General features: G+C 29.5%; 2 long non-coding RNA genes across 3 annotated transcripts in view; one reads left to right on the top strand and one right to left on the bottom strand.

The window, feature by feature from the left end:
- Positions 1-14,029, bottom strand: part of LOC126302184 (uncharacterized) — a 126,510-nt gene that overhangs the window by 111,204 nt on the left and 1,277 nt on the right. The gene's annotated exons all lie outside the window — the stretch shown is intronic.
- The window catches only part of LOC126302189 (uncharacterized), a 112,176-nt gene that overhangs the window by 97,528 nt on the left and 619 nt on the right, over positions 1-14,029 (top strand). The gene's annotated exons all lie outside the window — the stretch shown is intronic.

Genomic DNA, 14,029 nt, shown 5'->3' with positions numbered 1-14,029 from the left:
CTGCTAGAGGTTCAGTTTATTTAAGTTCATATCATTCTATTTTTTTTGTTTTTATGGTTTTGATTTTAATAATTATGCTTTATTGTTCATCTGCTAGATTAAGTCTTCTTTCTTTTTATATTTTTTTTGAGGCTAGATTAGTTCCTACTTTACTTTTAATTTTGGGTTGGGGTTATCAACCTGAGCGTTTGCAGGCTGGTGTTTATTTAATTTTTTATACTTTGGTTGCTAGATTACCTTTATTATTAGTTTTATTTAAGGTTTATGATTTTTCTAATACTTTATATTTTCCTTTATTGGTTGATTTTGGTTCTTATTATTTTATGTTTTATGTATTTATAATTTTGGCTTTTTTAGTTAAGATACCTATGTTTTTGGTTCATTTATAACTTCCTAAGGCTCATGTAGAGGCCCCTATTTCAGGTAGAATAATTCTTGCTGGTGTTTTATTAAAGTTAGGTGGTTATGGTATTTTTCGTGCTATAAAGGTTATTTCTTATTTGGGTTTAAAGTTTAATTATTTTTGATTGTCTTTAGGTTTATCTGGGGGTGTTATTGTAAGATTTATTTGTTTTCGTCAGGTTGATTTAAGGTCTTTAATTGCATATTCTTCTGTTGCTCATATAAGAATGGTTATTGGTGGATTGATGACTATGAATTGATGAGGTTGTGTAGGTTCTCTTTCTCTAATGGTTGGTCATGGTTTATGTTCTTCTGGTTTATTTTGTTTATCTAATATTATTTATGAACGTTTAGGTAGACGAAGATTATTAATTAACAAGGGTATAATTAATTTGATGCCAAGAATGGCTTTATGATGATTTCTTTTAAGATCATCAAATATGGCTGCTCCTCCTTCTTTAAATTTGGTAGGTGAAATTAGATTATTAAATAGAATTATATCTTGATCTTCTTTTAGATTCTTACCAAAATGAATTGTAATACAATCATTAATAGAAAACAATATAACAACTATTATAACTATTATAGTTGTATTAACTACAATTACACTCTACTACTATATACGTATTAGATTCTCAGCTCTAATTATATCATACACAGAAAATTCGTGATCTATAAAGATAAAGTCCCAAAAATCAAGAATCATTCTTCCTATAACAGTAATAATTTCAACAATAGGATTGATTTCAACATCAACCTTAATTTCATTATACTAAGGACTTAAGTTAATCAAACTAATAACCTTCAAAGTTATAATTAAAAGAATAATCTTTTAGGCCTTAGTAAAATTTTACACCTCTAGAATTGCAGTCTAGAATCATAATTGAATATAAGACCTAAATATGATAAGAGAGAAAACATCTCATAAGTAGATTTACAGTCTACCACCTAAAATTCAGCCATCTTACCGCAAAAATGATTATTCTCAACAAACCATAAGGACATTGGTACTTTATACTTCATATTTGGAGCATGAGCAGGAATAGTAGGAACATCAATAAGAATACTTATTCGTGCTGAACTTGGCCAACCCGGATCTCTAATTGGGGATGACCAGATTTATAATGTTATTATTACAGCTCACGCATTCGTAATAATTTTCTTTATAGTAATACCTATTATAATTGGTGGATTTGGTAATTGACTTGTTCCACTAATAATTGGTGCACCAGATATAGCATTTCCACGAATAAATAATATAAGTTTTTGATTACTACCACCTTCACTAACCCTTCTTCTTACATCTTCTATAGTAGATAATGGTGCTGGTACAGGATGAACAGTTTACCCTCCTCTAGCAGGAGCTATTGCACACGGGGGTGCATCTGTAGATCTAGCTATTTTTTCACTGCACTTAGCAGGTGTATCATCTATTCTTGGTGCAGTGAATTTCATTACAACAGCAATTAATATACGATCAGAAAGTATAACTTTAGATCAAACACCTTTATTTGTATGATCTGTAGCTATTACAGCATTACTTCTCCTTCTTTCACTTCCAGTTTTAGCAGGAGCTATTACTATATTATTAACAGATCGAAATTTAAATACATCATTCTTTGACCCTGCAGGAGGGGGTGACCCAATTCTATATCAACATCTATTTTGATTCTTTGGACACCCAGAAGTTTATATTTTAATTCTACCGGGGTTCGGAATTATTTCACATATTGTATGTCAAGAAAGAGGAGAAATTGAATCATTTGGAACATTAGGTATAATTTATGCTATACTATCAATTGGACTAATAGGATTTATTGTATGAGCACATCATATATTTACAGTAGGAATGGATGTTGACACACGAGCATATTTTACATCAGCAACAATAATTATTGCTGTACCTACAGGACTTAAGGTATTTAGATGATTAGCTACATTATATGGAACTAAATTCAAGTTCAATCCACCATTATTATGAGCTCTAGGATTTATTTTCCTATTTACAATTGGTGGATTAACAGGATTAGTATTAGCAAATTCATCACTTGATATTGTATTACATGATACATATTATGTAGTAGCCCACTCTCATTATGTATTATCTATAGGAGCAGTATTTGCAATTATAGGAGGTGTCATTCAATGATATCCACTATTTACAGGATTAACTATAAATAATACATGATTAAAAATCCAATTTACAATTATATTCATTGGAGTAAATTTAACATTCTTTCCTCCACACTTCCTAGGATTAGCAGGAATACCTCGACGATACTCTGACTACCCAGACGCATATACATCATGAAACGTAGTATCAAGAATTGGGTCTACAATTTCTATTGTAGGAATCATTATATTCATTGTAATTATATGAGAAAGAATGATTACAAACCGAGCAATTATATTTAGAGCTAACATAAGAAGATCAACAGAATGACTACAAAATAACCCTCCGGCAGAACATAGTTACTCAGAATGACCATTAATCTCTAGATTCTAATATGGCAGATTAGTGCAGTAGATTTAAGCTCTACAAATAAAGGTTTGACCTTTTATTAGAAAATATTTATTAATGGCAACATGATCAAATTTATCTCTTCAAGATGGAGCTTCACCATTAATGGAGCAATTATCATTCTTTCATGATCATACTATGGTCGTATTATTATTAATTACAGTAATTGTAGGTTATGCCCTAAGTTATATATTATTTATTGCCTATACTAACCGTAATATACTTCTTGGACATTTAATTGAAACAATCTGAACAGCTTTACCAGCAATTACATTAATTTTTATTGCCCTTCCATCATTACGACTATTATATTTACTTGATGATTCAGTAGATGCAATAATTACAATTAAAACCATTGGACGACAATGATATTGAAGATATGAATATTCAGACTTCATAGACGTAGAATTTGACACTTATATAACACCAGAACAAGACCTAGAAAATGATGGATTCCGACTACTAGATGTAGATAACCGAACAATCCTACCAATAAATACAGAAGTACGAGTATTAACAAGAGCATCAGATGTTCTACACTCATGAGCAGTTCCTGCATTAGGGGTTAAAATTGATGCAACGCCAGGTCGGTTAAATCAAGGAACATTCACAATAAATCGACCTGGATTATTCTTTGGACAATGCTCAGAAATCTGTGGAGCAAACCACAGATTTATACCAATTGTAATTGAAAGAACTTCAGTAAATTTATTTATTAAGTGATTATCTAAGATAATTTAAGGAGTTAGTTAAAATAAATAACATTAGAGTGTCAATCTAAAGTAACTAAAAAAAATTAGTACACCTTGAAATTCATCAGATGACTGAAAGTAAGTAATGGTCTCTTAAACCAAATAATAGTAAATTAACGACTACTTCTGATGGGGAAATTATATCCAAATCCCTCAAATATCCCCTCTTATATGATTCTCACTATTCATTATATTTTCAGCTACATTAATCTTGTTTAATCAAATAAACTTCTTCTCATTTAAACCTAACCTTATTAAAAGAGCAGAAAAAGGAACAATTGAAATAAAAAACTTAAATTGAAAATGATAACAAATCTATTCTCAACATTTGACCCATCAACTAACATCTTTAATTTATCATTAAATTGAACTAGAACATTTCTAGGACTATTATTAATCCCATCACTATTTTGACTTACACCATCACGAATTAACATTATCTGAAATAAACTAAATTTAACCTTACATAATGAATTTAAAACACTTCTTGGACCAAAATCATTTAATGGAACAACATTCATTTTCATCTCAATTTTTATTATAATATTATTTAACAATTTCATAGGATTATTCCCTTATATTTTTACTAGAACAAGACATTTAGCATTAACATTTGCAATTGCCCTACCTATATGGCTAAGATTTATATTATTTGGATGAATTAACCATACTAATCATATATTTACACACCTTGTACCACAAGGTACACCGCCTGCATTAATATCATTTATAGTACTAATTGAAACAATTAGTAATGTTATTCGACCAGGTACATTAGCAGTACGGTTGGCAGCAAATATAATTGCAGGACACTTATTATTAACCTTATTAGGAAACACAGGACCATCTATAGCAATAAACTTAATCTCATTACTAATTATTGGACAAATACTTCTATTAATTCTAGAATCAGCAGTAGCAATAATTCAAGCCTATGTTTTCTCAATTCTAAGAACTCTATATTCTAGAGAAGTATATTAAACCTATGTTAACAACTCACTCAAACCACCCATTCCACTTAGTAGACTATAGACCTTGACCATTAACAGGAGCAATTGGAGCAATAGTCCTAGTATCAGGACTAGCAAAATGATTCCACCTATTTAATATTAACTTATTCATAATTGGATTTGGAATTACCCTACTAACTATAATTCAATGATGACGAGATGTAGTACGAGAAGGAACATATCAAGGATTACATACAGGATTTGTATCAATTGGATTACGATGAGGAATAATTTTATTTATTGCATCAGAGGTATTATTTTTCGTTTCTTTTTTTTGAGCATTCTTTAGAAGAAGATTAGCACCAACAATTGAACTAGGAATACTATGACCTCCAATAGGAATTCAACCCTTTAACCCTATACAAATTCCATTACTTAATACAGCTATTCTTTTAGCATCAGGAGTAACAGTAACATGAGCACATCATAGTTTAATGGAATCTAATCATACTCAAGCACTACAAGGATTATTCTTCACAGTGTTATTAGGACTATACTTTACAATACTTCAAGCATATGAATATTGAGAAGCACCTTTTACCATTGCAGATGCAGTTTATGGATCAACATTCTTTGTTGCAACAGGATTCCATGGTTTACACGTAATTATTGGAACAATCTTTTTATCAACATGTCTACTTCGACACTCAATAAATCAATTTTCACCAAGACATCACTTTGGATTTGAAGCAGCAGCATGATACTGACACTTCGTAGACGTAGTATGATTATTCTTATATATCTCTATTTATTGATGAGGTAGATAATTGTTTTTCTAGTATAAATAGTACATTTGACTTCCAATCAGAAAGCTTGATATAAATCAAGAAAAACAATTCTAATTCTATCAACAAGAGTTTTCATTAGATTTATTATTCCAATAATTGTTATAATCCTGGCAACAACACTATCAAAAAAATTAATTAATGATCGAGAAAAAAGATCACCATTTGAATGTAGGTTTGATCCAAAAAGATCAGCACGAATACCATTCTCAATACGATTCTTCCTAATCGCAGTAATCTTTTTAATTCTTGATGTAGAAATTGCACTAATTCTACCAATTGTAATTATTTTTAAAACTTCAGACATTATAATCTGAACAGTATCAACAATATTTTTTATTCTAGTTCTATTAGGAGGACTATACCATGAATGAAACCAAGGAGCATTACAATGAGCAGAATAAAGGGTTGTAGTTAAATATAACATTTGGGTTGCATTCAAAAAGTATTGATATTATCAATCAACCTTAAATAGAATAAGAAGCGAAATATTGCAGTCAGTTTCGACCTGGAAGATTGGTATGTACTACCCTTATTCTTATTAATTGAAGCCAAAAAGAGGCGTATTACTGTTAATAATATAATTGAACTATAATAGTTCCAATTAAGGAAATGTAAAGCCAATATGAAAGCTGCTAACTTTTTATATTAGCGGTTAAACTCCGTTAACATTTCTAAAATTTATATAGTTTAAATAAAACATTACATTTTCACTGTAAAAATAATATATCTATATTTATAAATACTTAAAAGTAAAAATACTTCCTTAACATCTTCAGTGTCACACTCTAATTATAAGCTATTTAAGTAAACGAAAAACAATATTACCAAAATAAATATTCAAAAAATAAAAGTTAAAAGATAAATCTTGAAATTAGAATCATATCAACCTTGAATATAACCAATTAAATAAATAAATAATCTATATAAACCTTGACCACCAAGTAATTCACCTCAACCATAATCAAATGACTTAGATGAATAATAACCTATTTTTAAAGGAATATATCTAATAAACTTAGTTGAAAGAAAAGGTATAAATCATATAGAACCAGCAAATCTAACAAAAGAAAGTATACTTAAAGAAAATAAATTGTGAGAAAAATCAAAATTAGAAATAAGATAACCTAAATAAGCACCTAAAATAACAACTGTAATAGTTAAAAACTTTAAATAATAAGGTAAAGCAATCACATGAGGAATAGGAAAAATTAATCAAGATAAAAGACTACCACCAAAAACAGCAACAAACAATAGACCAATTATTCCAAATGAAATATAATAACCCTTATCATCAAAAGAAAATCTAGAATAAAAATTATTATCACCAGATATTGAATAATAAAACAAACGAAAAGAATAAGAAGCAGTTAAACCAGTAGAAAAAAAATAAAGAAAAAAAATTAAACAATTAATTCATCTTAAACAAACCATCTCAAGAATTAAATCCTTTGAATAAAATCCCGCTAAAAAAGGTATTCCACACAAAGATAAACTAGAAACATTAAAACAAACTGAAGTTAAAGGTATGAAATTAACAATTGATCCTATAAAACGAATGTCCTGAGAATCCTTCAAATTATGAATTATTGAACCTGCACATATAAATAATAATGCCTTAAATAAAGCATGAGCCAATAAATGAAAAAATGCAAGCTTTGGATAACCTATAGCCAAAATTCTTATTATTAAACCAAGTTGTCTTAAAGTAGAAAGAGCAATAATCTTCTTTAAATCAAACTCAAAATTAGCGCCCAATCCAGCCATAAATATAGTTATACAACCAATTAAAAGTAAAAATCAACCACAATTATAAGTAGCCAATATTGGTCTAAAACGAATTAATAAATAAACACCAGCAGTAACAAGAGTAGAAGAATGAACTAAAGCAGAAACAGGAGTAGGAGCTGCTATAGCAGCAGGAAGTCATGAAGCGAAAGGAATCTGAGCTCTCTTAGTTATAGCTGCTAAAACAATTAATATAGTAATGAGCTTTATTTCAAAAGAATTAGAAATAAAATCATAATAATAAATATAATTTCAACCACCAAAATTTAACATTCATGCAATAGAAATTAAAATAGCAACATCACCAATACGATTAGAAAGTGCAGTTAATATACCAGCACTATAAGATTTTACATTTTGATAATAAATAACTAAACAATAAGAAACTAAACCTAAACCATCTCAACCTAATAAAATACTAATTAAATTAGGACTAATAATTAAAAAACCTATAGAAAGAATAAATATTAAAACAATAATAATAAAACGATTTATATTCTTTTCTCCAGATATATAATCCTCTCTATAATAAATAACCAAAGAAGAAATATATATAACAAAAGATATAAAAATAAGAGATATTCAATCCAAAATTAAAGTTATAACAACTATGGAACCATTTAAATTGAAAAGCTCTCACTCAACAAAAACTCTATAATCAATTATTAAATAATAAATACCTAAAATAAAAATTATAGTTCTCGAAATAAACAAATAAAAAAAACTCAAAGAACAAATAGAAAATAAATTCACAGCCTAAGATGAAACACTTCATATCATTGATTCCACAAAACAATATTTTTAATTAAAATACTTAAGCAAACTAAACAAAGAAATATTCACCCTTTAAACAGAGAATATTTAAAGGCAATCAATGTAAAAGTAAAAGATGATATTCACGAAAATAACCAAGAGAACAAGTATAAACACCAGAATAATAATTCCCATGCTGAGAATAAGAATATATATACAAAGTATAAACAGCTCTAAAAAAAGATAAAAAAATCAAAGCAAAGAATCTAAAAGAAGATCAAGATATAATTCTATTTAATAATCTAATTTCACCTACCAAATTTAAAGAAGGAGGAGCAGCCATATTTGATGATCTTAAAAGAAATCATCATAAAGCCATTCTTGGCATCAAATTAATTATACCCTTGTTAATTAATAATCTTTGTCTACCTAAACGTTCATAAATAATATTAGATAAACAAAATAAACCAGAAGAACATAAACCATGACCAACCATTAGAGAAAGAGAACCTACACAACTCCATCAATTCATAGTCATCAATCCACCAATAACCATTCTTATATGAGCAACAGAAGAATATGCAATTAAAGACTTTAAATCAACCTGACGAAAACAAATAAATCTTACAATAACACCCCCAGATAAACCTAAAGACAATCAAAAATAATTAAACTTTAAACCCAAATAAGAAATAACCTTTATAACACGAAAAATACCATAACCACCTAACTTTAATAAAACACCAGCAAGAATTATTCTACCTGAAATAGGGGCCTCTACATGAGCCTTAGGAAGTCATAAATGAACCAAAAACATAGGTATCTTAACTAAAAAAGCCAAAATTATAAATACATAAAACATAAAATAATAAGAACCAAAATCAACCAATAAAGGAAAATATAAAGTATTAGAAAAATCATAAACCTTAAATAAAACTAATAATAAAGGTAATCTAGCAACCAAAGTATAAAAAATTAAATAAACACCAGCCTGCAAACGCTCAGGTTGATAACCCCAACCCAAAATTAAAAGTAAAGTAGGAACTAATCTAGCCTCAAAAAAAAATATAAAAAGAAAGAAGACTTAATCTAGCAAAAGAAACAATAAAGCATAATTATTAAAATCAAAACCATAAAAACAAAAAAATTAGAATGATATGAACTTAAATAAACTGAACCTCTAGCAGTGATTATTAAATAACAAATCCAAAAACTAAGTAAAATTAAACTAAAAGAAAAATAATCAATACCAAAATAATATCTAATTATATTCAAATCAGCATATGAATAAACACAAATTATAAAAACAAAACCCGACAGAAACATTAAAGAATGAACATACCATCAACAATTATTTAATAAACAAAGAGGGATCAAAAAATAGTTATAAATAAATACTTTAACATAAAGATAAACCAAAAGAATTAAAAAATCATTACCATGAGAACGAATTATTGAAAATAAAATAGAAAGACCTAAAGCACCCTCACTAACAGAAAAAACTAAAAAAATAACAGGAAAAAAATAATCATAATCAAACTCAATAAGAAAAACAATAACTAACATAAATAAAGAAAGAACAATATATTCTAATCTCAAAAGAACTATTAATAAATGTTTACGTTTAGAAGAAAAAACATAAACACCAGCAAAATAAATTAATAAAGAAGTAAAAATAGAGAATATAAACATTAGTTTTAATAGTTTAAAAAAAACGCCGGTCTTGTAAACCGGAAATAAGTCCAGCCCCCACTTTTAAAACTTCAGACGTGGAAAAGCTTCCATCATCGGTCCCCAAAACCGGTATTTTAAATAAACTAACCCCTGAAATGATCAAAATAATAATTATATCATTATCAAATGTAATAAATATTAATTTTATTAAATTAAGACACCCAATATCAATAATGCTTTTTATTATCCTTCAAACCTTCCTAGTTGGATTAATAACAGGAACAATAATAGAAAGGTATAGATTATCATATATTTTATTTTTAACATTTCTTGGTGGTATACTAGTATTATTTATTTACATTACAAGAATTGCATCAAACGAAATATTTCAGCCTAAATCAATCACTATAATTATTACATTAATAATGTGAGTATTTATCATATTAATATTAATTATTCTAGATATATCTATATTTATAGACTTTTTCAAAAACACCGAAACTATAAATATTGATAATTCAATCAATTATCAAGAAATAACAATATCTTTAGAAAAATTATATAATAGACCAACATTCATTATTACAATAATAATAATAATTTATTTATTTTTAGCACTACTAGCAGTTGTTAAAATCACCAATATTAATCAGGGACCTATTCGTAAAATAAGATAATTACTAATGAATAAACCCTTACGATTAAGACATCCTTTAATTAAAATTATTAATAACTCTTTAATTGACTTACCTGCCCCAACAAATATTTCATTTTGATGAAATTTTGGATCCCTATTAGGGTTATGTTTGGTAATTCAAATCGTAACTGGACTATTTTTAGCTATACATTATACATCAAATATTGAAATAGCATTCAGTAGTGTAGTACACATCTGCCGAGACGTAAATAATGGTTGATTTATCCGAACCTTACACGCAAATGGAGCATCTATATTTTTCATTTGTATTTACTTACATGTAGGACGGGGAATTTACTATGGATCTTATATATATATATACATACCTGAATAATTGGTACTGTGATTTTATTTTTAGTTATAGCAACTGCATTTATAGGATATGTCTTACCCTGAGGCCAAATATCTTTTTGAGGTACAACAGTAATTACTAATTTATTATCAGCAATCCCATACTTAGGAACAGATTTAGTCCAATGAGTATGAGGAGGATTCGCTGTTGATAATGCAACAATAAATCGATTCTTCACATTCCATTTTGTATTACCATTTATTATTGCTGCTATAGCAGCAATTCATTTATTTTTTCTTCACCAAACAGGATCTAATAATCTTCTTGGACTAAATGGAGATATTGAAAAAATTCCATTCCATCCATACTTTACCTTTAAGGATTCTATTACATTTGTAATAATAACATCATTATTAATTATACTATGTTTAATTAATCCTTACCTATTAGGAGATCCAGATAACTTTGTACCTGCCAACCCATTAGTAACACCAGTTCACATTCAACCAGAATGATATTTCCTATTTGCATATGCAATTCTACGATCTATCCCTAATAAGTTAGGAGGTGTTATTGCATTATTTTTATCAATTAGAATCTTAATAATTTTACCATTTTATAATAAAACACCATTCCGAGGCATTCAATTTTACCCTATTAATCAAATTTTATTCTGAATTATAGTAGTTGTTGTATGCTTACTAACGTGAATTGGTAAACGACCTGTTGAAGAACCTTATATTATAACAGGTCAAATCTTAACAATTATTTACTTCACATATTTCTTAATTAATGTCCATGTCGCAAACGCATGAGATAAATTAATTAAGGAATAAAGTTAATTAGCTTAGGAAAAGCATATGTTTTGAAAACATAAAATTAGAAGTTTAACTCTTCTATTAACTTTTCTCAAAAAATTTCACTAAACAAATGAGATAAATAAAATCTTTAAACCAACAAAGAAAATAAAAAAATTCAAAGATAAAGGTAAAAAACTTTTTCAAGCTAAGTACATTAATTTATCATAACGGAACCATGGTAATGTTCCACGAACCCAAATAAAACCAAAAGATATAATAGCAAGCTTAATAAAAAATATAAAAGAATAAAAATCACCGCCCAAAAAAATTAAAGCCAATAACATTCTTATGAAGACAATTCTAGTATATTCAGCTAAAAAAATTCTACATCTACATCTACATCCGTACTCCGCAAGCCACCTGACGGTGTGTGGCGGAGGGTACCCTGAGTACCTCTATCGGTTCTCCCTTCTATTCCAGTCTCGTATTGTACGTGGAAAGAAGGACTGTCGGTATGCTTCTGTGTGGGCTCTAATCTCTCTGATTTTATCCTCATGGTCTCTTCGCGAGATATACGTAGGAGGGAGCAATATACTGCTTGACTCTTCGGTGAAGGTATGTTCTCGAAACTTCAACAAAAGCCCGTACCGAGCTACTGAGCGTCTCTCCTGCAGAGTCTTCCACTGGAGTTTATCTATCATCTCCGTAACGCTTTCGCAATTACTAAATGATCCTGTAACGAAGCGCGCTGCTCTCCGTTGGATCTTCTCTATCTCTTCTATCAACCCTACCTGGTGCGGATCCCACACTGCTGAGCAGTATTCAAGCATTGGGCGAACAAGCGTACTGTAACCTACTTCCTTTGTTGTCGGATTGCATTTCCTTAGGATTCTTCCAATGAATCTCAGTCTGGCATCTGCTTTACCGACGATCAACTTTATATGATCATTCCATTTTAAATCACTCCTAATGCGTACTCCCAGATAATTTATGGAATTAACTGCTTCCAGTTGCTGACCTGCTATTTTGTAGCTAAATGATAAGGGACCTATCTTTCTATGTATTCGCATCACATTACACTTCGCTACATTGAGATTCAATTGCCATTCCGTGCACCATGCGTCAATTCGCTGCAGATCCTCCTGCATTTCAGTACAATTTTCCATTGTTGCAACCTCTCGATACACCACAGCATCATCTGCAAAAAGCCTCAGTGAACTTCCGATGTCATCCACCAGGTCATTTATGTATATTGTGAATAGCAACGGTCCTATGACACTCCCCTGCGGCACACCTGAAATCACTCTTACTTCGGAAGACTTCTCTCCATTGAGAATGACGTGCTGCGTTCTGTTATCTAGGAACTCCTCAATCCAAACACACAATTGATCTGATAGTCCGTATGCTCTTACTTTGTTCATTAAACGACTATGGGGAACTGTGTCAAACGCCTTGCGGAAGTCAAGAAACACGGCATCTACCTGTGAACCCGTGTCTAAGGCCCTCTGAGTCTCGTGGACGAATAGCGCGAGCTGGGTTTCACACGATCGTCTTTTTCGAAACCCATGCTGATTCCTACAGAGTAGATTTCTAGTCTCCAGAAAAGACATTATACTCGAACATAATACGTGTTCCAAAATTCTACAACTGATCGACGTTAGAGATATAGGTCTATAGTTCTGCACATCTGTTCGACGTCCCTTCTTGAGAACGGGGATGACCTGTGCCCTTTTCCAATCCTTTGGAACGCTTCGCTCTTCTAGAGACCTACGGTACACCGCTGCAAGAAGGGGGGCAAGTTCCTTCGCGTACTCTGTGTAAAATCGAATTAAAGTAAAACCACCCGCACCATACTCAATATTAAATCCTGAAACTAACTCAGATTCCCCTTCAGCAAAATCAAAAGGAGTACGATTAGTTTCAGCTAAGCAAGAAGCAAAACAAGCTAAAGCTAAAGGAAAAGAAATAATAATAAATCAACAATAAAGCTGATAGTTTATAAAATCAAACATATTAAAACTACCAATTAAAATAATTAAAGACAATAAAATTAAAGCTAAACTAACTTCATAAGAAATTGTTTGAGCAACAGAACGAAGAGAACCTAATAATGAATAATTTGAATTAGAAGATCAACCAGCAATTATAACAGTATAAACGCCTAATCTAGTACAACATAAAAAAAATAAAAATCCATAAGAAAAAGAACACATATAAGTTAAATAAGGAAAAATTACTCAAACGGCTAAAGAAATCATTAAATTAAAAACAGGGGAAAATAATAAAGTAGGTAATTAGATATAATAGGAATTGGCTGCTCCTTACAAATTAACTTAATAGCATCTCTAAATGGCTGAGGAATTCCAACAAAACCTACCTTATTTGGACCCTTTCGAATCTGAATATAACCTAAAACCTTACGCTCTAATAAAGTTAAAAAGGCAACACTAATTAAAACACAAATAACCAAAAAAAGAAAATTCAAAATAAATATAAATAAATCATAAAGTATCAATACTATTTGTAGAAAAAATCTACATAAATGAATTCTAAAT

Source organism: Schistocerca gregaria, unplaced genomic scaffold (assembly GCF_023897955.1).
Source record: "Schistocerca gregaria isolate iqSchGreg1 unplaced genomic scaffold, iqSchGreg1.2 ptg000169l, whole genome shotgun sequence".
Lineage (NCBI taxonomy): Eukaryota > Metazoa > Arthropoda > Insecta > Orthoptera > Acrididae > Schistocerca > Schistocerca gregaria.
This window is presented reverse-complemented; position numbering and strand designations above follow the sequence as displayed.